This window comes from Saccopteryx leptura, chromosome 2 (assembly GCF_036850995.1).
Source record: "Saccopteryx leptura isolate mSacLep1 chromosome 2, mSacLep1_pri_phased_curated, whole genome shotgun sequence".
NCBI lineage: Eukaryota > Metazoa > Chordata > Mammalia > Chiroptera > Emballonuridae > Saccopteryx > Saccopteryx leptura.
The window spans coordinates 275,934,329-275,961,192 of record NC_089504.1 but is presented as its reverse complement, the minus strand read 5'-3'; the positions used below and the strand labels follow the sequence as shown (position 1 = coordinate 275,961,192).

Below are 26,864 nucleotides of genomic sequence, written 5' to 3'. Positions count from 1 at the left end.
TGCACTTATTCTTCACTTTTAGTAATGAAGGAGGAAGAACATATTTACAGCCTATTCTAGCTTACTTACTTCGTGATTCTAAAACTATTTGCCACGGTCTGCAAACATCAGAACAAACTTGGGCAAGTGATGTAAACCTTCAAGGTATTTACTTACCTATAAAATGATGTAATGCCTTCTTCACTGATTAATAGTAAAGTTAAATGGGGTGCATTTTAAGCACTTAGCATAGCGACTAGCCCATAGGAAGCTCTTACAGGAGGCTCCTATATGACTTACATCATTTCAATTAATATTAGTGAAGAGGAAGGGCCATGGCTAATGTTTTTTAACACATATGCTTTCTGTGTCATCAAGTTTGCTATTTTATTATTTTTAAAATGATGTTTTGACACCTTTACGGGTTATCTTCATGATCCAGGATGATGTTTTATTTTCTGGACTGAAACCAGTTTCATTCTTTTTATATAGTACCTTTTAAACTGGGAAATCTCTGCTATTTCTAGAACAAGACCCCCAACATTCTCTACCTCATATAATTAGTCATTTTCTCTTTACTGGGCATTTTTATTTGGCAATAGAAATAAATTTCACATCAAATGAAAGACAGGAAAAGTCCTTGCTTATTGAAATGAAATGGAGGACTTCTTGCATGGACTACTCATCAGCTGCTCCCCTTTAGAGACTATTTTGATATAGTGGATGGAATTGTTTTTCTTTGTTGCCATCTCTGACTTCTCTTTGGTTTCAGCAGAAACAAGGGAGAAGAGCAATTAAGTGGTTATCACTTATTCATGTTTTCACTTATTGTGGGTTCAGGTACCTGCAACCGTGGTCTAAAAATATTAACTGCAAATAACAAAAAAGAGAAATTCATAAGTATAAGTTACTTGCCATTCTGAGTGGCATGATGACATCTCACACATCCCACTATTTCCTATCTAAGACGGGAATCATCCCTTGGCTCAGTGTATTCACCTCACTTCTCATCATGTGGGCATTGAATCATCTCACATCATCACTAGAAGAAGAGAGAGTGCAATGCAATATGATATTCTGAGAGGGAGACATTTGCATTATTTTTTATCATAGAATATTCTTATACTTGGTTTTTATAACAATTTTTATTATAATTCTTTTTGTATATCTTGTTACAATTGTTTATTATAAGATATTGTTATAATAATTTTATTAATAGTTGTTAAAATCTTACCCTCCTTAAATTATAAGTTAAACTTTATTATAGATATGTATATACTGTACTGTAAAAACTTAATTTTACATTGAATTCTGTACTATCCAGTTTCCCAGGCAGGGATGGGGGTCTTGTCCCATGTGGACAAGAGCGGACTGTATTGGGAAGAGCTTAGCCTGAGCAGACCTCACACAAGGTCCTAGATTGGCTCTGCTTATTACAGTAACATCATTTCTTTGGGTTTAGTTTCCTATTAAGCATAAGGATGTTGAACTCAACTTTCAATAACTGGCTTCTAATTTATATATTTCCTGTTGTCCTAATATTTTAAAGGATTAAGGATAATTATGCATGTTAACATGGTATTTACATCTTTTTATAATTCTTCTATGTCTGAAAACTGATAGCTTCCTTCAGTCCTTTAGTTGAGTGTTATGAGGTTTTGGGGGAGAACAGATGGTTTTTTGATGAACTGATACATTAAGATTGCATGTGAAGTTTATATTCATTGACTCATCCATATTTACTCACATGGTCCTCATCAGTATATGCACTATGGGATACTAGGTTTGACAATATGCTCTTTAAAAAAGTTGAGCATAAGTGTATTATAGGATTTATAAAAGACTGATACTATTTAATGTTTCAAAGAAGAGAGGATTGTGAGGGAATGTTTATAAAGAAGATAAGCTACAGGGATCTTTTCTAAAATATAAATAATAACATTTCTCATGGAATATCAATCAGTTAGAAAAACTAGCCTAACTGGTGGTGGCTCAGTGGATAGAGCATCAACCTGAGATGCTGAGGATGCAGATTCAAAATCCGAGGTCACCAGCTTGATGGCAGCCTCACCAGTGAGCACAGGGTCACCAGCTTGAGTGTAGGATCATAGACATGACCTTATGGCCACTGGTTTGAACCCAAGGTCACTGGCTTGAGCAAGGGGTAATTGTCTTGGCTGGAGTCCCCAGTCAAGACACATATGAGAAGCAATTAATGAATTACTAAAAAGTGACGCAACTACGAGTTGATGCTTCTCATCTCTCTCCCTTCCCTTCTGTCTATTTCTCTCTCTGTCTCCTCTCTCTCTCTCTTTTTCATATAGCAATGATAATGTAGATATTGTTGTTCTAATATGAAAAAATGTTTGTGAAATACTAAGCAGAAAACAAAAAGATAAGAATTAGGTAGTACACTAATTGGACAGTTAATTTTTTAGAGAAACAAATGTTTATTTTTATTTTATTTACTTTTTTATTTTTCAAGTGAGAGCAGGGGAGATAGAGAGACAGACTCCCACGTGCGTTCCAACCAGGATCCACCCGAGTTGGAGTTGATCTTCTGTCCATCTGGAGCCATGCTCGCAACCCAGCTATTTTTAGTGCCTGAAGTGGAGGCTCCACCGAGCTATCCTCAGGCCCAGGACTGATGCCCTCAAAGCAATTGAGCCAAAGCTGCAGAAGGGGAAGGGAGGGGTGGAGAAGCAGATGTTTGCTTTTCCCATGTGCCCTGAGTGGGAATTGAACCAAGGACATCCACACACCGGGCTGAAACTATACCACTGAGCCAAATGACCAGGGCCCAAATGTTTACTTTGAATACATTATTTATATGATTTTTATTAGTTAATTTCTGGGATTTGCATACTAGAATACAAAACTATAGAGAACATTCTTATGCAAAATCCATATATACTTGTATAGATAGATATTCAGGTAACTTCCCAGGAGCAAAATTGGAAAGATAGGAAAATAGTGGATTTTTAATTAGAGAAATAATCCTTTATAAAATTCAAAAAGGAAATTAAATCTCTAATTTTATATAGATAAAGTTGGTGAATGTAATCAAATTTATTAAAGAAAACAGATATTGCCTAAGACTTCAATTAGGGTCTTGTGGACTGGCTAACCAAACAAGATTATCCGATGTTTAAAAACACAGAAATAAACTTCCTCATACCAACACTGAATAAAAATTAACTTGACTATAATTGATGCATTTTATCAAATTTTATTTGGCTTTAACACAAGATTTTTTTATACTTGCATATTGGTATAATATATACAGGGAGAACATTCAAGGTGACTAACGAGACGTTTTCTGTGAGAATGCCGAAGGGACCTGGACCAGGAGGGATTTGAGTTTGCATTGTTAAAAGCAGTCTCGGTTTAAGAAACATGGGCAACTCTGCTATTCTATAATGTACTAATGTTTGCCTGGCAGCTAATAGTGCAACTCAGAATAAACTATTTTACATATTTTAAGAATTTGAATATTTGTGCTCGAGAACAGAATTTAACATAGTGTACTGACTTCCTGAAAGCATGCAAAATTGAGTAAGTGCACTCTTTCTTTTCTGAGCTGCAAGGCTTCCATCATTTCCAGGCCCATCCATGAAAGGTTTCACTAAAATGAGCTGTCTCTATAAACTGTAGCACTGCTGCCCTCCTGTGGACTGCTGGGGCATTTGACAAGCCCTTTCTAGTCCTTCAAATTGTCTTTATTCAGAGGTTTCTTCCAGTCCTTTATTACCAGAAGCCCTTTATAACTTCACTTTGGATCTGGTATTAACTCTTTTCTCTGGTTGTCTTCTATAAAATTAACATTTTTTTTAAACACCAGATCCTTTTTTTTTTGACAGAAAGAGAGAGACAGAGACAGAGAGAGAGGAACAGACAGACTGGAAGGGAGAGAGATGAGAAGCATCAATTCTTTGTTGCAGCACCTTAGTTTCTCAGTGATTGCTTTCTCATATGTGCCGTGACCAGGGGAAATACAGCAGACCGAGTGATCCCTTGCTCTAGCCAGAGACCTTGGGCTCAAGCTGGTGAGCTTTTGCTCAAACCAGATGAGCCCGCACTCAAACTGGTGACTTCGGTGTTTTGAACCTGAGTCCTCCACATCCCAGTCTGATGCTCTATCCACTGCGCCACTGCCTGGCCAGGCTGTAAATTTAACATTTTAAAAGCCTAATTGTATCATATTGCTTAATATGGGGAAGTATAACACAGAGTCTGAGCTCAGTCAACTATTGTTACTTCCCTCTCATTCACATACCAGCAGAGAGGGAACAAATGCCCTACATGTAGATCACATTGAGAAAGTTACCCACCCTGCCTCCTCATTAGCTAGCCCAAAAACACCTGCACAGGGGTAGTAACACCGATGTTAGCCAGGGGAGCCTCATATATTTTACATAGCTATTAAAAATTTCAGTTATTTGTGTGTTACATAGCAAGATTTGTACCAAACATCAGAAACAAGCAATAGGTCTGCTATCCTGGGGCTTAGGTTAGGGTTTGTGGCTTCAATTCTATCATCTACTGACATTTCAATGAGCAATAATTTATGGTGTTCAGGGAAAATGATTGATCATGGATCACCAACTACCACCTGAAAAGGGCCCTAGGAAAATACTTCTTCAGTTTTCATTTGACATGGGACTCAATTATGAGAGACACTTTGGATGAGATTCCATGGAAACCTGCTTCTCGAATTTTAGTGTGTATGTGAATCACAAGGGGGTCTTGTTAAAATACAGGTTCAGTTTCCACAGGTCATGGTCCGGGGCGTATGACTGATTCCAAGTCTACTTGTACGAGGAAGCACAGGGAGATCTGACCACAACAGAAGGCCATGTGACTGACCACTGAAGCAAAATGCTGCTGGGGAAGGAGGCTCAAGACAAGAAGGCAGCTCCAGAAGCTGGAAAAGGCAAGGAAACCAATTCTCCCTGGTCCTCTGGCAGGAGCGTGGCCTACCAATACTGTGATTTCAGCACAGGTACTGACTTCAGACCTGACTTCCATAATGAAAAGAATAAACACATGTTGTTTTGAGATACTGTGTGAATGTTTGTGTCCCTCCAAAAATTCTATGTTAAATCCTAACCCCCAAGGCAATGGTATTAAGAGATGGGGCCACTGAAAATTTATCAATATTAGGTCATGTAGGCTGAGGCTTCACAAATGGCATTGGGTCCTTGCAAATAAACCCTAGAAAGTTCCCTCATACCGTCCTATGTGGTTACAGGTAGAAGTCACTGTCCATGAAACAAAAGTTGGCTCCAGCCAGACATTGAAACTACCAACACTTCGATCTTGGACTCTTCAGCCTCCAAACTCAAATAAAAAATATATTTCTATTGTATATTAGTCACCCAGCACACAGAATTTTGTTACAGCATAAGACAGAAACCAGGTTTGTTTTGGTTTACTACGACAGCCACAGGAAACAAAATACCAATGCCATTTGTCTTCAGCACAGGCTGAGTAGCAAAGCCTTTTAGAAGCAGGACCACAGAGGAGTGGCTGTCAACCCGGCTACACAGTAGAATCATCTGGGATGAGTTTGAAACAGACAAACAGTAACGGCCAGTTCCCAGCCCTGCGAGAGTCAAGCCAGAACCCGTAAGAGCCTAAGGATCACTAAGGTAAAGGCTCCTTAGGTGAAACTATTCAGAAGGTGGGGTGAAGCTGTCACATTAGAATGAACCCAAAACATAACTTTCTTGTGTTCAAGGAAAACTCTTAATCTCCCCAAATATGGACACATTAGTCTGCCCAGGACCCCCTGAAACTATATACCTGCTTCTCCATGAGGCCTGGGCCAACACCTCACATGAAGAATTACCAGGTTCCAGATTAGGCACATCTGTTTCACCTACATGGTGCAGAGATTTGATCTGTCTCATGTTTATTTCCATATGTGAGAACTATTACCAGTGCCACTTGCACAAGGTTTGAGTGTGCCTTCTGTCCAATAATCCCTTCCACTTTCACACTTACAGCTAACCATGTGGTACACCTTAGCTAAGGGGGACTCACATGTGACAAAGCATTTTCCATCTAGGTAGAAAGCATGGCCTGGAAAGCCAGGCTCAGGGTGTGTCCAAAAGTAACAAACTACAAGACACAGTAACGTTTCGAAGGACATAAGAATTCTCTATGATGATGCAAGTGACAGATGATGTTAAGTCCTATAAGTAAGATAAGGAACAATGATTAGGGATCAGGTGGCAATAATTATTTGGGGTGTTGGATGAACACATGGGACTCAGCAGGGATCTGTCCATTGGTGGAAGGACAGTGTCCTGGCCTTAACAAAGAGGAGAGGCTTCAGCCTGGCCAAGGAAGCATGTGAATACCTTACGCTGTACAACACCTCCTCCCATCTCCACTGTGATAAGGGCAACATGCTCTTTAAAGCTGACCCTCCTCCGAACTATCAGTTCCTGTTTATCTCCCCCTGCCTCCACCACGGTTCAGAAAAGAGACTCAGAGAAAGAGTTTGTGTGTTATGGGGGATTTGTATGTTTTCTGGAACTAGATTTTTTGTATTTAGGTACTCAGCTCTGAGAACATTTGATGAAAGAAGCAATGAGGAAGTGTGACTTAATCATTAATCTCCTATCTACTCAGTCTCTCAGTGTATGCCTTACAGTCTTGTGCCCTACACAGCAATCACACAGGAAGGCAAAACACATTTCTTCGGAACTTATATGTTTAGTGCTAGCACTGCGATCATCAGCATATAAATTCTGAGTAGTTTACTTGTCAACCATGCTGCCATCTAAATAAAGTTTCTTACTATTTCAGAGTCCTGCCTTAGCCAGAGAACACCTGGAATTAAAATGATCCTTGGAAAGGAACCAATTCAACAGAATAAGATTTAAGTCTAATAAAATCTTTGAAGTGACTTCACACAGATGCAAACACATGCACTTGAAGACGCTGACGCTCTCCCTGTGCTGAGGAAGCTCCCTCCTCAGTGTGGGTTCTATGGCTCCATCGCCCTCTTTCCTTGTGCTGACAGCGCGCAGCCTGTAGTCAGGAGAAAGACTGCTTAGGATGTATAAATAGTCTCAATGTCTCAAGGGAAGGAGTTTTCTTATAGAATTTCTGTTAACAAGTTTGTAATATTTCTCTTATTTTCAAACGCTTTTAGCACTGGATGGGTTTATTAAGGAGAATTTGGAAAACACAGGAGGAGAGTGTAAAACCCAAATAAGTGGCACTGAATTATGTTACCTATTAATAACCGCTGTTAATGTTTTAATTCACTGTGCTAATCTTTATAGGTTTCTTTACACACGCATCCTTATTAAATATCTCTTTTTACTTTTTAGACCCTTTTAGATAGAATCAAGTACATTATATAGTTTTCATTTATAAAGGAAAAAAGTAATTTATAATTATTAAGAGTATTAAATGATAATAGGAGTGATGGCTCAGATTATTACAGAGAAATATCTGGGGAAAAATAAGTTTTAAATATTTTCTAAGATTTTTAAGCCTTTTATACTAAAACTCATACTAAAATGTTTTTTATAATTTTATTTTTTTAATGGGGTGATATAAATAAATCAGGATACATATATTCAAAGATAACATGTCCAGGTTATCTTATCTTTCAATTATGTTGCATACCCATCACCCAAAGTCAGATTGTCCTCTGTCACTTTCTATCTAGTTTTCTTTGTGCCCTTCCCCCTCTCCCTTTCCCTCTCCCTCTCCCCCCTCCACCTGTAACCACCACACTCTTATCAATGTCTCTTAGTCTCACTTTTATGTCCCACCTACGTATGGAATAATGCAGTTCCTGGTTTTCTCTGATTTACTTATTTCACTTTGTATAATGTTATCAAGATCCCACCATTTTGCTGTAAATGAACCGATGTCATCATTTCTTATGGCTGAGTAGTATTCCATAGTGTACATGTGCCACATCTTCTTTATCCAGTCATCTATTGACGGGCTTTTTGGTTGTTTCCATGTCCTGGCCACTGTGAACAATGCTGCAATGAACATGGGGTTGCATGTGTCTTTACGTATCAATGTTTCTGAGTTTTGGGGGTATATACCCAGTAGAGGGATTGCTGCGTCATAAGGTAGTCCTATATTCAGTTTTTTGAGGAACCACCATACTTTCTTCCATAATGGTTGTACTACTTTACATTCCCACCAACAGTGTATGAGGTTCCTTTTTCTCCACAGCCTCTCCAACATTTGCTATTACCTGTCTTGTTAATAATAGCTAATCTAACAGGGGTGAGGTGGTATCTCATTGCAGTTTTGATTTGCATTTCTCTAATAACTAAAGAAGATGAGCATCTTTTCATATATCTGTTGGCCATTTGTATTTCTTCCTGGGAGAAGTGTCTGTTCATGTCCTCTTCCCATTTTTTTATTGGATTGTTTGTTTGTTTGTTGTTGAGTTTTATGAGTTCTTTGTATATTTTGGATATTAGGCCCTTATCTGAGCTGTTGTTTGAAAATATCATTTCCCATTTAGTTGGCTGTCTGTTTATTTTGTTATCAGTTTCTCTTGCTGAGCAAAAACTTCTTAGTCTGATGTAGTCCCATTCATTAATTTTTGCCTTCACTTCTCTTGCCTTTGGAGTCAAATTCATAAAATGCTCTTTAAAACCCAGGTTCATGAGTTTGAACCTATGTCTTTTTCTATGTACTTAATTGTTTCAGGTCTTATGTTTAGATCTTTGATCCATTTTGAGTTAATTTTAGTACAGGGGGACAAACTGTTTTCCAGTTTCATTCTTTTGCATGTGGCTTTCCAGTTTTCCCAGCACCATTTATTGAAGAGGTTTTCTTTTCTCCATTGTGTGTTGTTGTCCCCTTTATCAAAAATTTTTTGACTATATATTTGTGGTTTTATTTCTGGGTTTTCTATTCTGTTCCATTGGTCTGAGTGTCTATTTTTCTGCCAATACCATGCTGTTTTGATTGTCGTGGCCCTATAATATAGTTTGAAGTCAGGTATTGTAATGCCCCCAGCTTCATTCTTTTTCTTTAGGATTGCTTTGGCTATTCGGGGTTTTTTATACTTCCATATAAATCTGATGATTTTTTGCTCCATTTCTTTAAAAAATGTCATTGGAACTTTGATGGTAATTGCATTAAATTTATATATTGCTTTGGGTAATATGGCCATCTTGATTATATTTATTCTTCCTAACCAAGAACAAGGAATATTCTTCCATCTCATTATATCTTTTTTGATTTCCCTTAACAATGGTTTATAGTTTTCATTATATAAGTCCTTTACATTCTTTGTTATGTTTATTCCTAGGTATTTTATTTTTTTGTTGTTGCAATCTTGAAGGGGATTATTCTTTTGAGTTCGTTCTCAGTTGTTTCATTGTTGGCATATAGAAAGGTTATTGACTTCTGTATGTTAATTTTGTATCCTGCTACCTTACTGTATTGGCTTATTGTTTCTAGTAGTCTTTTTGTGGATTCTTTGGGGTTTTCGATGTATAGGATCATATCATCTGCAAAAAGTGATACCTTTACTTCTTCTTTTCCAATATGGATGCCTTTTATTTCTTTGTCTTGTCTGATTGCTCTGGCTAGAACCTCTATAACCACATTAAATAAGAATGAAGAGAGTGGACAGCCCTGTCTTGTTCCTGATTTAAGGAACAAGTTTAGTGCCATTTAATATGATGTTAGCTGAGGGTTTATCATATATGGCAGTGGTTCTCAACCTTCCTAATGGCGTGACCCCGCAATATAGTTCCTTATGTTGCAGTGACCCCAAACCAAAAAATAATTTTGGTGGCTACTTCATAACTGTAATTTTGCTACAGTTATGATTCGGGAATGTAAATACCTGATATGCATTATGTATTTTCCGATGGCTTTAGGCGACCCGCTGGGGTCACAACCCAGAGGTTGAGAACCGCTGATATATGGCCTTTATCATGTTGAGATATTTTCCTTCTATACCCATTTTGTTGAGAGTCTTAAACATAAAATTGTGTTGCATTTTATTGAATGCCTTTTCTGCATCCATTGATAAGAAAATGTGGTTTTTGTTTTTTGTTTTGTTGATATGGTGTATTACGTTAACCGTTTTACGTATGTTGAACCATCCTTGAAATTCGGGGATGAATCCCACTTGATCATGATGTATTATTTTTTTAATATGTTGTTGTATTCGATTTGCTAGTATTTTGTTTAGTATTTTAGCATCTGTATTCATTAGAGATATTGGTCTGTAGTTTTCTTTTTTTGTGCTGTCCTTGCCCAGTTTCGGTATAAGGGTTATGTTGGCATCATAAAATGTCTTTGGAAGTATTGCTTCTTCTTCAATTTTTTGGAAGACTTTGAGTAGAACAGGAATCAAGTCTTCTTTGAATGTTTGATAGAATTCACTAGTATAACCTTCTAGGCCTGGACTTTTATTTTTGGGGAGGTTTTTAATAGTTTTTTTCTATTTCTTCCCTATGAATTGGTCTCTTTAGGCTTTCTACTTCTTCTTGACTCAGTCTAGGAAAGTTGTATTGTTCTAGGAATTTATCTATTTCTTCTAGATTGTTGAATTTAGTACCATATAGTTTTTCATAGTATTCTACAATAATTCTTTGTATATCTATGATATCCGTGGTGATTTCTCCTCTTTCATTTTGGATTTTGTTTATATGAGTCTTTTCTCTTTTTTCCTTGGTACGTCTTGCCAAGGGATTATCACCAGCTCCTTGTTCTATTAATTTTTTCTATAGTTTTTCTTTTCTCTATTTCATTTATTTCTGCTCTGATTGTTATTATCTCCTTTCTTCGGCTGGTTTTGTATTGTCTTTGTTCTTCTTTTTCTAGTTCCTTAAGGTGTGAAGTTAAGTGGTTCACTTGGGCTCTCTCTTGTTTGTTCATATACGCCTGAAGTGATATGAACTTCCCTCTTATCACTGCTTTTGCTGCATCCCAGAGATTCTGATATGTCATATTGTCATTTTCATTTGTTTGTATATATCTTTTGATCTCTGTGCTTATTTCTTCTTTAATTGATTCATTTTTTACAAGTATGTTTTTTAGTTTCCACATTTTTGTGGGGGTTTTTTTTCCTCTTTTTTGCAGTTGAATTCTAGTTTCAAGGCTTTATGATCAGAAAATATGCTTGGTACAACTTCAATTTTTCTGAATTTGCTGATGTTGTTTTTGTGGCCCAACATATGGTCAATTCTTAAGAATGATCCATGTACACTGGAGAAAAATGTATACTCTCTCACTTTGGGATGAAATGTCGTGTAGATGTCTATCATATCCAGGTGCTCTAGTGTTTCGTTTAAGGCCAATATATCTTTATTGATTCTCTGTTTGGATGACCGATCTAGAGCCGTCAGTGGTGTATTGAGGTCTCCAAGTATGATTGTATTTTTTGTCAGTTTTTGTTTTAAGGTCAATAAGTAGCTGTCTTATATATTTTGGTGCTCCTTGGTTTGGTGCATATATATTAAGAATTGTTATGTCTTCTTGATTCAGTGTCCCCTTAATCATTATCAAATGACCGTTTTTGCCTCTGAGTACTTTAACTGTCTTGTAGTCAGCATTATCAGATATGAGTATTGCTACGCCTGCCTTTATTTGGATGTTAGTTGCTTGGAGTATTGTTTTCCAGCCTTTCACATTGAATTTGTTTTTATCCTTGTTGCTTAGATGAGTTTCTTGTAAGCAGCATACAGTTGGATTTTCTTTTTTAATCCATTCTGCTACTTTGTGCCTTTTTATTGGTGAGTTTAATCCATTTACATTTAGTGTAATTATTGACACTTGCAAGTTCCCTATTGTCATTTTATACATTGCTTTCTGTTAGTTTTGTGTCTTGTTTGATTCTTCTCTTTCGTTTTTCTATCTTTTGTTTTTGTTTGGTTGTATTCCATACATCTTTTTTCTGTTGCTATCTTTTTTAAATTACGTGCTTCTGTGGTGTTTTTTTCAATGGTGGTTACCATTAAGTAATGAAAAGGGTTCCTACCCTGTTCATTGTAGTGCACTATCTTATGAGTACTTTTGCACTCTGTGGTCCTTTGCTACTGTCAATCTCCATCCTCTCCCCTTTTTTTGTTGTTGTTGTCACAGTTTAATTTTGGTTTTATTGTGTTCTTGGTGGAGCTTTTACTTGCAGTTTTGTTTTGTTTTGTTCTTTGTATCTGGTTGGAAAAACTCCTTTAGTAATTCCTGGAGTGGGGGTTTTCTGATGATAAATTGCCTCATCTTTTCTGTTTCTGTGAATGTTTTTATTTCTCCTTCGTATTTGAAGGATAGCTTTTATGGGTATAGTATTCTTGGCTGAAAGTTTCTCTCTTTCAGGACTTTAAATATTGGGGTCCACTCTCTTCAAGCTTGTAGAGTTTCTGTTGAGAAATCTGATGATAATCTAATAGGCCTTCCTTTATGTGTTGTATTCTTCTTTTCCCTGGCTGCCTTGAGAATTTTTTCTTTGTCATTGGTTTGTGCCAATTTCATTATGATGTGCCTTGGAGTAGGTTTGTTGGGGTTAAGAAAATTTGGTGTTCTGTTTGCTCCTTGAATTTGAGGCTTTAGTTCTTTCCACAGGCTTGGGAAGTTCTCCTCTATTATTTGTTTGAATATGTTCTCCATTCCATTTTCTCTCTCTTCTCCCTCTGATATACCTATTATTCTTATGTTAGTCTTTTTTATGGAGTCAGACAATACCTGAAGGGCTTTCTCATTTTTTTAAATTTTTGAGTCTCTTTCTTCTTCTCTCTGTTATGCCTCAGGTTGCTTGTCTTCTATTTCACTAATTCTATCTTCTATCTGGCCTGTTCTATTAGCTAAGCTTGTTACCTCGATTTACAGGTTGTGAATTGAGATTTTCATCTCTGTTTTATTTGTTTTTATACTTTCAATTTCCTTGGTGATGTATTCTTTGTGAGAGGTTATCTTCTTGCTTTTTCTTTTCTCTCTCTCTTCCTGGTCGGTGACTCTGTACCCCAGGTTCTGCCCCTGTGGCATGCTTAGGTAGAGGTTTGCAGTGTATAAGTCTCTATGGCAATGTCATATATTAGGTTTCAGTCTCGTTAGCAGCCGAGGCTCATTAACATTTGCAGGCTCTGCCAATGAGAGAGTCCGTCTCCCTGGAGCCTCTCTCCTAGTCTTTCCTTCCTGAATTAGCAGCCTGATGATCCAGCTATGGGGTTGCTGCTGCCTCTGCATGAAGAGTAAGAGGCTCAAAGAGCTGGCAGATCCCCACTCTATCCCCACTCAGTGCAGGGCTCTGGGTAAGGCTTAATCAGTCAGAGCCCCTAGCATAATCAGGAGGGGTGGGAGCCAATTGTTTTCCAGGTGCCTTTCTATGTGCCTCTAGGTGTGTCCCGAATGCCTCAGCACTCTGTGGGACCACTTTCCCCAGGTTTTTGGCACTTTGTAAGCTGTTTTGGCTGGGTACAAGATATCCTAGTCGCTGTTTGCAAAGTAGGAGGACTTACAAGCTGCTAAGTCCCTCTTTTTAACATATAGCCCTGAGTATGAAACCTCTGCCAATCAGAGGTTGCCCCCACCCCTACGTGCATAGCATAACAAGAGGCACTAAAAAAATATCACCCCTCTTGTCTTAGATCACTGACCTGAGCGAGATCTTGTCAGTTAGGGTCACGTATGTCAGTTGGGAGGCGAGCAGACTGTGGGTTAAGCTAATCCTTCACGGGTCTGTTAGCTTGTATGGCTGGGTGAGGCACCTCACCCACCCAAAGAAGTTTGAGCATAGGGAAGCTTGTTTTTACGGCTGCTCTTCAGGGCGCAAGAATGACACTGAGACACCAGTCTCAGCCCATGCAAAGGCCTCTGACTCTGCTCCAGGAACATGGGTGCCCACTCCCGGGGCACTTGGAGGAATCTCTTGCCCACTATCCATGCTTGCTGACCAGGATATCGGGCCAGCTGCTTCTCACCCTGGGTGAGGTGTCCCACCTGCCCAGAGAAGTTCGAGCTTAGGGAATTTCATTCCTGTGCATTCCCCATGTGCCACTCTTCAGGGTACAGGGGTGGCACCAAGACTCTGATTACAACCCATGCAAAGGCCTCAGACTCTGCCCCTCTGCCTGGGAACTCAGGTGCCCACTCCTGGGCTGCTCAGAGGAATCTCTTGTCCACTATCCATGCGTGCCGACCAGGAGATCGGGGCTGATGGCTGCCTCACTTGCCTTTCTTTGTTTGGGTTTGGCATGAGTGTTAGCTTGTGTTGACTGGGTTTCCACAAGCACAGTTTTTCCTTGGCTTGGATGTCCATGCCACAGCCTGGCTCAGAAGTTTGTGCCGCAACCTAGTTCTGTTCACACACTTTGCCTGCCTTAGTTCCTATACTCTCAGTTCCCAATGAAAGCAGCTCTTATATAGGTTAGTGAGGAAGGTGAAGTGTTCCTTTCTCTGTCTTTTCCTTCAGGGTTGATTACATATTTAGTCAATTTTTCACTCGATCATACCTTTGCGTTCAGTGTGGGACTTCTGGAGGCTCCAAGAATAGATTTTTCTGTCTCTGGTTGAAGATCTTGTTGAAATTTTGAGGAGATTTATCGGTATCACTCTTTACGGTGCCATTTCTCTCTTAAGTCTATGACATTTCAATGAAATTCTGTCTTTAACATTATAATGGGAAATAAATTAAAAGATTTTATCTTTCAAATCTATTTATGGAATGTCATCTGTAATACATTTTCTTGTGAAAACCATAAAAAGCCAAGACAGAACAAAATGAATATGTGTTTCTTCTGAGAAATGTTCTCCTTTATGCATTTGATTGGATTCAGCATCCCTGAGTTGGTTACAGCATACCACAGTACATATAGCTTTTGCTGGTAAAAGACAAATATGAAAGTCAACTGGGTGGTAGGTGTTTACCAGGTGCAAATGGAGAAGCATAGCTCCCAGGGCCAATTTCAAAGAGTGGCTTAACTATCCTCTGCTTAGACCTTCTCTTTCAGGTTCTCACAAATCCTAGTGCATAATTCACCTTTTCTGAGAACATGCACAGGTCCATTCATGCTGCTACCTCCACCTCTGAAGAGCTTTATTTAAGATTCAAAGAATCAACTAACATTAAGTTTTATTTTAGAGAAGTTGCACTTGGTTTAGTGACATCCTTCCATACCTAAACCTACCCTACTGGCATTCATAAAGCCTTAAAAGATATCCACCACACAGTTCAAAATCTGGCCCTCAAACATACATATTCTCCAATTACTTCTCATCTTCTCTGTGGCAATTTGACAAAATCTTTAGATAAAGAACCACTAGTTCTGATTCCCTTACCTCACTCAAAGCCTTGACTCTCTTGAGTTCTTTTCCTGTGAGGACCTTAGGGAGTTCACTGTCAATACTCTCCTGTGAACCCAGCCACTTAAGTGATGTCAAGGCTAAGGGACAGACATTAGCTCCACTTCAGAGGTCAGCTTGCTTGTCTAATTTAGAAGGGGTTTCAGTGCAGACAGCTGTTGTTCATTCTTTTTTAGAGGCAAATCCAGCTTTGTCCCTAGTGTCTAATTATTATTATAATCAAAATACCTTAGATATTTCCCAGAAATATGTAAATCCAAGCTGGAGTAGAATTAGGATAGACATCTTAAATGCAATTGACAGTATCATCCTTTTATTTATTGTGTTCTGTACTTAATACATATTTATTATACACCTGTTACACACCTAGAACCATTGGTAGGATTCAATCAGTTTGCACCAGTTAAGCAGAACCAATACCTAATTGTTTGTTGAGTTCAGAGAACTGGCTGTTAAAATGGCACTTGTAATCAGGGTTCTCTCTAACATGAGGGTTTTCAAAGATGACCATAATATGTTCAGAGAACAGAAGTTGCCTGTTTCTAATACATCAAACACAATGACTGTTAGTCTAATCGTCCTACTCCTAAAGGAATGGGATCCTAGCAGGCGTCCCCAAACTACGGCCCAGGGGCCGCAATGCGGCCCCCTGAGGCCATTTATCCAGCCCCCACTGTACTTCTGGAAGGGGCACCTCTTTCATTGGTGGTCAGTGAGAGGACCACTGTATTTGGCAGCCCTCCAATGGTCTGAGGGACAGTGAACTGGCCCCCTAGGTAAAAAGTTTGGAGACCCCTGTCAGTGAAAAGATGGTTAAGGATAAATCACACAGCTGATGATGCTCAGATAAAAGTGAAGAAAATTGCAAGTGAGGATGCCTATTAAGAAGCCATATGGAAATATCTTAACAGTTTTATTGTTTTTTGTCAGGTATTATTTAATATTTTTTCACTAACTTTTTAAAACTCTTATAACAAAAATCTAGTTTTGAGTACCTTTTTTATTGTTCTTATTCAAGTATTAAATGCATGAAATAATAAACTACCTTTCAGTATATTGGTTTTTTATACTTATAATGGTCATTAGAGCAAAGAACCAGTCGTTAAATTATTTAAGTTCCACCACTGCCTAGAACTGTCTGAGCATGGGTGATACAGCAAGAAAACTCTATTCTTCCCCATGAGCTTGTCCAGAAAAGCAGAGAACAAGATTCAGAAAATTTCAAATGAAGCCTCAGTTGAATCAAATCAAAATAAGTTAAAGAAACCAACATGAAAATCTTCAATGATATTAAAAATGCCTTAATGACCCTTAGGTGTAAAAATTTCACTGATTGAAAGAAAGTGACAGTAAAGCCCAAATCATTGAATATAATTTAATACCTATAACTAAGAAACCAAACACTAGCCATACCTTTTCCTACCTTTTAAGTTACCTCATAAAAAAAGCTCACTTCCAAGCCTAGAAATAAATTGGAAAGTTTTTTCAGCTTCATTGAGATATAATTGATATGTCACATTTTGTAGAATGCTTGCAGAGAAGAATAAATTCTGTTTTCACAAGTAAGTTCCAACACTGAGCCACAGACATTTCTGTTATATCACTTTCATAACTGTAAGAATGAAGAGAAATGATAACTCCCCCTCACTGAGTTTCCCATTCACTATCTCCTTAATTATACCTTCTATAATTAAGTGTCATATGGAGTGCCTGGGTTTCATAATCAAAGATACTGTGGTGTTATTTTGTTGACAGAGATAATCATGACCAAGTCAATGCCAACAGAACTCCCCAGTTTGAGGTGCGGTGAGGGGAAGGAATTTATTCAGTGAAAACTGCTCAATCCTGAAACAGCACAGCTGTGGAACAGCACAGCTGTGAGATAGTTCAATCGTGAAATAGCGGGACTACATAACAGCTCAACTGCTGGAGAGCAGGACTGTGGGACAGCAGGACTGGGAGAAGGCCCACAATGTGACCCTGGCAACCTCGATCCAAGTGCTTCAGCTCCAACAGGAAAAAGGAAGTCTTCAGTGGAAACTGAAAATGTCCTTCCCCAAAATAGGGGTGAAGCTGGCTTATGTAGGAAGACTTCTCTCCCTGACCTGGATTGCTATGTTCCCAAGAAAATGAGGGCTCCAAATCCACAGTTTGGTTGGTTGAAAACACACTGTCTTGATTAGTCAGAATTTAGCCACTCTGATTGATCAAGAAATGCAAATGAGGATAAACCTGCACAGATCCAATTAGGCTGGGAAAGTCTCAGTTCTATTGAACCTCTCTTATGGTCAAGATGGCAGGCTAAGATAGAATTGACATATAATATGGTGTACAGATATTTGTAGAAAACAGTAAATAGATTCTCTGTTTTCACAAATAAGTCCAACATAGAGCCACTAAATGTTTGTTATGTAACTCTTTCACAACTATAAGAGTGAACAGAAATTATAATTTCTCCTCACTAAATTTCCTATTCACTGCCCCCCTTTTTTTTTTTGGATCAATTTGGAGATAATTGACATCTTTATAATGTTGCCTCTTTCCATCCATGAACATGACTTATCCCTCCTCTTATTAATAATTATTAATTAGTAATAATATTTTATAGTTTGTATGTAGAAAAATTTCTTTCTTTCTTTATTTAATAAATAAATGTTTATTTTAATGAGGTGACATCAATAAATCAGGGTACATATATTCAAAGAAAACATGTCCAGGTTATCTTGTCATTCAATTATGTTGCATACCCATCACCCAAAGTCAGATTGTCCTCCGTCACCTTGTATCTAGTTTTCTTTGTGCCCTTCCCCAACCCCCTCCCCTTCTCCCTTCTTCCCTCCCCCCACCCCCTGTAACCACCATACTCTGGTCCATGTCTCTTTGTCTTGTTTTTATGTCCCATCAATGTATGGAATCCTGCAGTTCTTGTTTTTTTCTGATTTACTTATTTCACTCCATATAATGTTATCAAGATCCCACCATTTTGTTGTAAGTGATCCGATGTCATCATTTCTTATGGCTGAATAGTATACCATGGTGTATATGTGCCACATCTTCTTTATCCAGTCTTCTATTTTTTTTACAGTGATTAAAGCCTTTAAGCAAACTCTTGGCCAATACAGCAAGAATCCATAAAAGAGTAGTGTCCTTAACACGTTCACCAAGTCCAAGTTGGCCCCAACACTGTGCCAAATCCCTGAAAAATGCAACCCAACCCCAGTTCAGTCTGTTATGAGCTGTCAAAAGGAGCAGGAGACCAGGAAAAGTCCACATCCAGGAAAAGTCCGCATGGCACTAGAATTGTTGTCACACTTCTATACTTCGCAGCTCACATCCAAGTCCCAATGACCGCTGCTTCTAACTGGTAATGATTCAGGTAGACTGGAAAAGCCATCTGAAGCATGTGTGGAGATGGAGCTTCTGTTCTCCTCTGCCTGGAGAGATGAGACCAGGTTGCTTTTTCCTGGAGCTCTGCGACTGTGGCTTGGTAAAGAGAACCTTGGAATACACTAAGCTGGGTGGCAAAGGTAGATTCATAATAGAAGTTGGCAAAAGGGGGAAAGAGAGCTCTAAATTAGGAGTAAGTCCCAGCCTGAAATATGAGTGGGGCATTGAGGTAGGAGGAAAAAAGGAAACACTATATATTAAACAAAGCCACAGAAAATAGGACTATCAACACCCACAACAGAGATCTTTGAGGGAAGAATAAAAAATCTGACTATTCAGGCAAGACATAGTTAAGTGGCCCTTGTGCAAATGAGATCAGTTTACCTGCTTCTTGGAAGAAATACCCTAGGCTCGTCCACAGTGTCATAGATGGGGCCGATGGCCCTGGGCACCTTCAGCCTTCAGTGGCAAACCCCAGCATTCTGGGCAAGGTTAGGTTATAGGTGGCTGGAGCAAGGCTGGAAGAGACTGAACCCTCCCTTAGAGGAGCAAGGGAGAAGCCTACCTTCCAGTGTCCCTGTTTCCTCACAGCAGAGGCATGTAAGTCTGGCAGGCATTAGCTCAATGACCTTCCTTTCCATTATTGAAGCAGGACCCAGATGGCATTCTATGAGACCCCTTTGGGGCATTGGAGCCTTTAAGGGCGTATCCTAAAAGCTGGTAGTTCCCCTGATCTCTATTGGGCTTTTTCTGCCTCTTGGTAGCTTAAAGGCCATGCTCAGAAGATCTCGCTGAGGGGTTTAAGGATCCCCATCTGCCTATATAAATCTTTCCCATATATCTGGAGCTATTTGGAAAAAGTCAAAAGTGTTATTAGCTGGATCAAATAAAGAAGGTAGTAGTTTGCAGGAGAAAAAGATTTGGCGTCTCCTGTTCATCAGCATTCAAAAGAAATTAAAAAAATTTTTTAAGTAAAAAGCAAGATATAGTAGACCCGTAGGAGTTCCAGGATATGACTCCCCCCTTTTAAGTTTTTTTTAAATTGACCTTAAAATATTTTCTGGGTACACTTTAATAATACCTTGATTTTAAAGATTGTAAGAATGACAAAATACAGTAAACGCTTTTGCTCCATATGCAGGAGCATTTTCAGTTTAACCAGTTTAGGAAATCCAATAATAGAACAGTGCATACAGACAATGAGCTATAACATGCTTAGCAGCCTCTCTTGTTCTGACAGAGGTTACTATAAATCCAGAATATGTATCCACTGTAATGTGGACATAGGACTGTTTGCAAATGAAGGTATATAAGTAACATCCATTTGCCAAAGTTGTCCTGGTATTGATCCCTGAGGGTTAACTCCAAATGAAGGGACAGATTGTAGTATAGGACCCTTTGGACAGGATTTCCCAATCTGCCATGCTGCTTCCCGAGAAAGTTGAAACTGTTTACACAGGGCTGCAGCGTTCTTGTGATGAATAGTATGAGACTGAATTGCTCGTTCTGTCATGGTTGCTCCAAATAATTTTGTTTTGGGTAGCTTGATCAACAAGGGCATTCCTAGGCCCTGGCTGGTTTGCTCAGTGGTAGAGTTTCGGCCTGGCGTGCAGGAGTCCCGGGTTCACTTCCTGGCCAGAGCACACAGGAGAAGCGCCCATCTGCTTCTCTACCCCTCCCCCTCTCCTTCCCCTCTGTCTCTCTCTTCCCCTCCGGCAGCCAAGGCTCCATTGGAGCAAAGTTGGCCCGGGCGCTGAGGATGGCTCTGCCTCTTTTTAATTCTACCTCATTTAATCTGTGTCATCAAGATTTTATAATCCAAGAAATTTAGGTATTTATTTTATACATCATCTCCACACTTAGTGACTTCCATGATCTGCCAAGAATCCAAATATTACATTGGTCTGAGAGGAAGAGGAATTTCCATGGTTAGTTGAACCAAGCAGTCTTTAATATAAATACATCTCAGATGCAGACTTGTTTAAATACATGTGAATTTTGTAATTATAGAAAAAGAATTTGAGGTTTGTTCTGAGAGCTTCCATTTCCTCATTATCCTTTCATTCTTTAACCCTGTGCAATACAGATTCAATCCTCACCACTGTATGAACAAAATAAATATTGATATATGTGTCATATTGCTCATTTTCTTCTTTACTTGACCCAAATGTAACATAAAGTCAGTCAATATAGAAAACTGAAAATCACAAAGAAAATTAAATATAATTGTGCTATATATCTAATTTCTTTTCATGTATATATTTATACTGCTTTTATTTCAATAAAATGAATATCAAAATGTATATACTGATTGGATTCTGCCTTTTCCTCTTACAAATAATTATAGTTTCTCACATTGATTTTTTTACACTGCTTCCTGTATAGAATTTCACCCCACAAAGGTACCTATCATCAATTCCTTACTCCTATTACTAGATACTTATGGTTGACATTTTTTCCAAAAGTATACTCTATGCTCAGAGCTCTGATGATTTCTTTGGGATTAGCCCTAAATGGAACTGGTGGTTTAGAATCAATCTGCATTTATGAACATTTCACTTTTGGAAACGTTATGTTAAAATTAAAAGTTTCAAGGTTTTGATCCCCTCAAAATGTTTACCCACATTGGTTGATGCTTTTATTCTTTGGCAACTAATAGGAATAAAATTTTGTTTGCTCTTTAATACCCATCATGTTACCCCCTTTTTATTTCCGTTTACTAATCATACAGGTTTACTCACAACTCTACAAATAAATCCTTCTCATTCTTAATTGTACAACATTGAGACATTGTTTCACCAGAAAAGTTCTCTTTATCTACTTCATCTAACCAAATCCTCCCTTTTCTGACTATAACAACATTCATTACTCCCAAGAACGTGCCAATTAATACACTGTCCTTACCTCGTCCATGCATGTATACTTTATCTTCAGTGAAACATTTAGTTCTGCATGGGCAAGGGCCTCATACACTCGAGGCTTAAAATGCTTAATGGCATAGTGTTGCTTAATAATTTTTCTTCCCAGAATCTCTTCAAGAGAGTAGGGGAAAGAATAATTTACATTGCTCCTTTGAAGTGCAAAGCCAGGGTCCTGCCCTTTCTCATTCAGTCTTAAAGCACCACCCCTGTGCGAGGTCCCGCCTTTCAAGAAGCCGATTGGCCCTGCCATGTCCCGTCCTCATTTTCCCCAGCCCATGACACGCCCACCTGCGGGTCTGCACCTGCCCGTTGGAATCGGGGGTTTGCACATCTGAACTGGACTCAGTGAGGTATCTGCTCCTCAGCCCTCCGGTTTCCCGATTATATCTTCGAAAATGTTGGCGTCTGGCGGGACCCAAGCGACAGCTCCCCGTCTCCCCAAGAGTCTCCTTTCTTCTTGGAGCTTCGTTGGGATTCTTTTGGTGGCCCTAATGCTCTAGTTACCCACAGCCTTCGGTAGGAGATTGGAGAAGGTGTGCACTCCAGGAGAACTGGAGCAGGTCGGGGAGCAAGCTGTCCTGAACCCAGGGCGGGCCAACTTCGTTAGGCGGATCGGGTTGGAGGCCGGGACTGGATCCACCCGGTTGGTGCAGAGTGGGCGGTGAAGGCGTGGCCAGAGATGCCCCATACTTTCTTTGAGCAGAGAGGGACGCAGCAATGACGGCGCGAACGTTGTTGCTTCGTGGTCGCACTAAGCCGTGCATGGTGCTGGGCACGGCAGGTGTTTGCCTGGCTAAATTGTGTCCCTAGCACCGGCTTGCAAGTGTTTTGGAACAGAATCAATCAGAATGAGAAGTGCAGACCCTGTGCTCAAAGTGAGGGCTTACTTTTCAGTGCCCTGGTGCTCGGGGATGTTGCTAGTGCCCATGGTGCGCCTATGGGGAGGGTTTGCGCTGTGTTCCCTGGGCGGGGTGACGCGCTGGTGAGTGGGCTGTTCTGCCCTTTTGGATTGGGCTAGGGATTCAGGGTGGGGGTTGCCTGCACTGTGTTTTGTGGAAGTGTCCAGGGCAGCAGTGGGACACTGTATAGAGACATTTGTATGGAGGATAGGGAGTGCATGTTGTGCGCGTAGCGCTTTGGTGAGAGAAGGCTCTGGGGTTTAGAGGGCTTGGGAAGGGCGCACAGTACTGTTGTACATGAAGGTAACAAGCTGCTTGTTGGCCAATATCAGGCTGATTTTGTTTGTTTGTTTTTTGCCATGGAGTCACCTTTGTGTTCCTATCCTGTATAGGAAGTATCCTATTCTATTACCAAATGGCTTTTTGACATTGTTTCTTTTCTTCAATCTGTTGGGTCCTATCTGAGGGGAGATGCAAAGCAACCTAAAAAAACATTGGCAGCCAAACTTAATAAGAAATGACTATCCATATGATTTCCCCTTACCGCTCAGAAACTAAAGCTAAAGGCCATCCACTACATTTATTTCGTGTTTCACTGAATGGAATATGTACTTTAAAATATATCTGCCACAAAAGGCATGCTTATTTATAAAATGTACACAGTCAAAGAACAACCATTTTTAACACTTGGGTATATATCTTTCTTTCTGTCTTTATATGTACCCGTGTTTCTAGGCCCCAGTTATTTGTAGGATCCTGTTACATACAGTTTGTATGCTGCATTCTGTCCTTAGCAGAATTCATTGCTGTTGTTTATATAAGAAAACTTTTCTTCTTTCCCTGTAGAGTGCCCAGCCCTCCTCAAATCCTCAACAGGCAAAAAGAAGACAGACACGAAATTCACATTGAGCCCAGACCAGCTATAAAATACAGCTGTGACCCTGGCTGTGTGCTGTGGGAGAAGAATCCGTAAGTTGTACCTCTGAGGGGTGTGGGCACCCACTGCCCCCAAATGCAAAGGTGTGTCTCTTTTTTAATGGCAGAATGTGAACCAATAAGAAAGCATCTCTATAGAAAACTCCAGGATCAATTTATTAGACCAGATGTTAACTCTTCTTGTGACAAAGGTGAGTGCAGCCTCAGCATGAACTAGGTCTGGCTTCTCAGTGCACATTGCAAGCTCTGTGTAAGTTTCCTTCAAAGACCCTTCCTGCCACGTGCTCATGGTATTCAATAGCTTATGCTATTTTTATATATATGTACTATGCTTATTCAAGGGGTGATGTAGATGATGCTGGCTACATTTTTGTCCTGTTGCTTTTTGTTCTGAAAGTGTTGTGTCTGCTTTTGAGTGAATAGCTCTTACTTAGGTTAGAGGTCACTAGATGGCAAAATGCCACAACTCTACCTGTAGGTATGGGTTAGGTGAGAGTGTTTATGAACAATGTCAAGGCACAATTCCTTAGTTTATGGAGATTTGTTTTTGTAAAGTTGAGTAGGAAAATTAACGGAACACCTGAAATAATGTGAGACCTATGCATGTCCTGGGAGATTTCTGTTTCAGGCTATATTGTGTGAGTTAGAATATTAGACTTTGTTTTATTAACTTTTTCAACAGTTTTGCTGTCTTTCTCCTGTCATGTCTATCTACTTCAAAGGATAGAAAACACTTAATTGAAATGTATTCAGTTACTGATCCTCTTTTTTGATTTAGGAGTATAAGATTATGTAAGCGATCCTCTTTTTTGATTTAGGAGTATAAGATGATGTAAGCAGTGACTATATGGTCCACCATGCTTAACTGAGGTTATACTGTGCTTAGTGGGAAGGAGATTGGTGTGGGATCTGAACTTAAATTCTGTATCTACTGCTTCATATGATCTTGGGCACTTTATATAACTTCTAAGAAACTCTCGCTCCTCATTTGTAATGTCAGTAAAAGTCTGCAGACTTCAAAGTTATTTATTACATTTAAGTGGTACTAGCTCTACTTTGTAAATGAAACAATTGCCTGTGAAAAGTAGATTCTCAATCAACAATAAATATTCTTAGCTAAACAATCATATCACCTCAGCATACAGATGGCACTCAGAAAAGCTTAATTTTTCCTGGCCAGATAGCTGAGTTGGTTAGAGCATCATCCCAAAGCACAGAGGTTGTTAGTTTGATCCATGGGTATGTACAGGAACAGAATGATATTCCTCTCTGTCTCTCTCTTTCTCTCCCTCTTCTCTCTCTCAGATCAATAAATTAATAAAAAATATTTGAAAAGCTTTGTTTTATGCTTCTGTACTTTTTACTCACTTATTGTTTATTAAAGAATTACTCTTTTATTTCTTTTATTTTTTATTAATTTTAATGTGTTTACATAGATTCTTGTGTTGCCCTGAATGCATGCCCCCTCCCCCGTATTCCTCTCAACATCTCCCATACCCCATCCCCATAGCGCCCTCCCCCTTTCCCTTCAGGTTTATCCCATCCTATCATCCCCTTTTCCTCTGTTCTCTTTTCCTCTGGTCCCTTTGATCCCTCCTCTGTCTCAATCCCGTTCCTCAGTTCACATTGTTCATTGGATTCCTCAAATGAGTGAGGTCATATGATATTTTTATTTCTCTGCCTGGCTTATTTCACTTAACATAATAGTTTCCAGGTCCATCCATGTTGTTGCAAAAGGTATTACCCTTTTAATTAATAATGCACTCTGGGTACTTTACTGCCTCACAATATGATATTGCTGTGTATGTTAACTTTTAATGAAGATTTCCATTACAAAATCTGTTTAAACACAGTATGAGCTTTGGTATACCTCATATCATCAAAACTTGCCCATATCCTCCAGGAAATGTGATAACAACAGGTTCATAACCAGCTTCATGTCTCTTCTTTGGTGTCTAACAGTGAAGTAGAATTATGTAATCACTTCTCACCTCTCCAGAAATCACCTGCCCACCGCCCCCTGTTATCTGCAATGGGACACACACAGGGAGTTCCTCAGAAGATGTTCCATATGGAACCACAGTCACTTATACATGTAACCCTGGGCCAGAGAAAGGAGTACAATTGAACCTCATTGGGGAGCACACCATCCGTTGTACAGGCAACAATCAAGAGCGGCCCTGCTCCTCTCTGCAAACTTTCCCTCCCTGCTGTTCAGTGCTCACATGTGCATGTTGAAAATGGATACAAGATATTGGGCAAGGAAGCCCCATATTTCTACAATGACAGTATGACATTCCGGAATTACTTTGCAGAGCAGCAGTCAGATTTACTGCAAAGACAACTGAAATACCAGTTGTGAAAAGGTAAAAGCCCAATGGGGGAAGATGCAGTATTTTCCTTTATCATTCTTATTTCCCTCCCTAAACTAGAGTCATGAAAAAAGTCAATGGGCACAGATTACTAGCCCATTTCTTCCATCTGTAACAGACTATTTTGTGTGTTGCTTATGTTCTTTATGTAAATGTCTCTTGTGTCCAGAATATACTCGTTAGATAATAAAAGCTAGATGCCTAGAATTAGAGCTTTATGATCATTGGCTTAAATGTTTAAGATAGTCTGTTGTCAAATTTTGTACACTTAAGTTCTTGAGTATTAATTCCTCTTTTGTTGGTATTTATGTGGGGAGTTTTCTCTTCAGGCTGTCAGCCACCCTCTGGGCTCCACCACGGTCGGCACACAGGTGGAAATAGGGTCCTCTTTGTCTCTGGGATGACTGTAGACTACACCTGTGACCCTGGCTACTTGCTATTCACTGGCAACCTCCCCCAATGCTTGACCATTGGAGGCACATGGTGTGATGGCAAAATACTTTCAATATCAAATTGAAATTTCTTATGAATGTGACCAATGATATTAACTTTTCTGGGAAAGGAAAATATATGACACATAAGTGACCCTAAAGGATATGGGTCTTGGAGTGGACCTCTCCCTCAGTGTTTAAAATCTTCTCCTAACATACTCAAACAAATAATAGATGAGAACTTCCCAAGCCTGTGGAAAGAACTAAAGCCTCAAATTCAAGAAGCAAACAGAACTCCAAGTTTTTTGAACCCCAACAAACTTACTCCAAGGCATATCATAATGAAATTGGCACAAACCAACAGCAAAGAAAAAATTCTCAAGGCAGCCAGGGAAAAGAAGAATACAACATATAAAGGAAGGCCCATTAGATTATCATCAGATTTCTCAGCAGAAACTCTACAAGCTAGAAGAGAGTGGACCCCAATATTTAAAGTCCTGAAAGAGAGGAACTTTCAGCCACGAATACTATACCCATCAAAGCTATCCTTCAAATATGAAGGAGAAATAAAAACATTCACAGATACAGAAAAGATGAGGGAATTTATCATCAGAAAACCCCCACTCCAGG

The 26,864-nt window shown here is 39.3% G+C and overlaps 1 pseudogene; it reads left to right on the top strand.

Moving 5' to 3' along the window:
- The window catches only part of LOC136392019 (complement receptor type 2-like), a 79,552-nt pseudogene extending 53,773 nt beyond the window's left edge, over positions 1–25,779 (top strand).
- Positions 25,780–26,864: the final 1,085 nt, after the last annotated feature.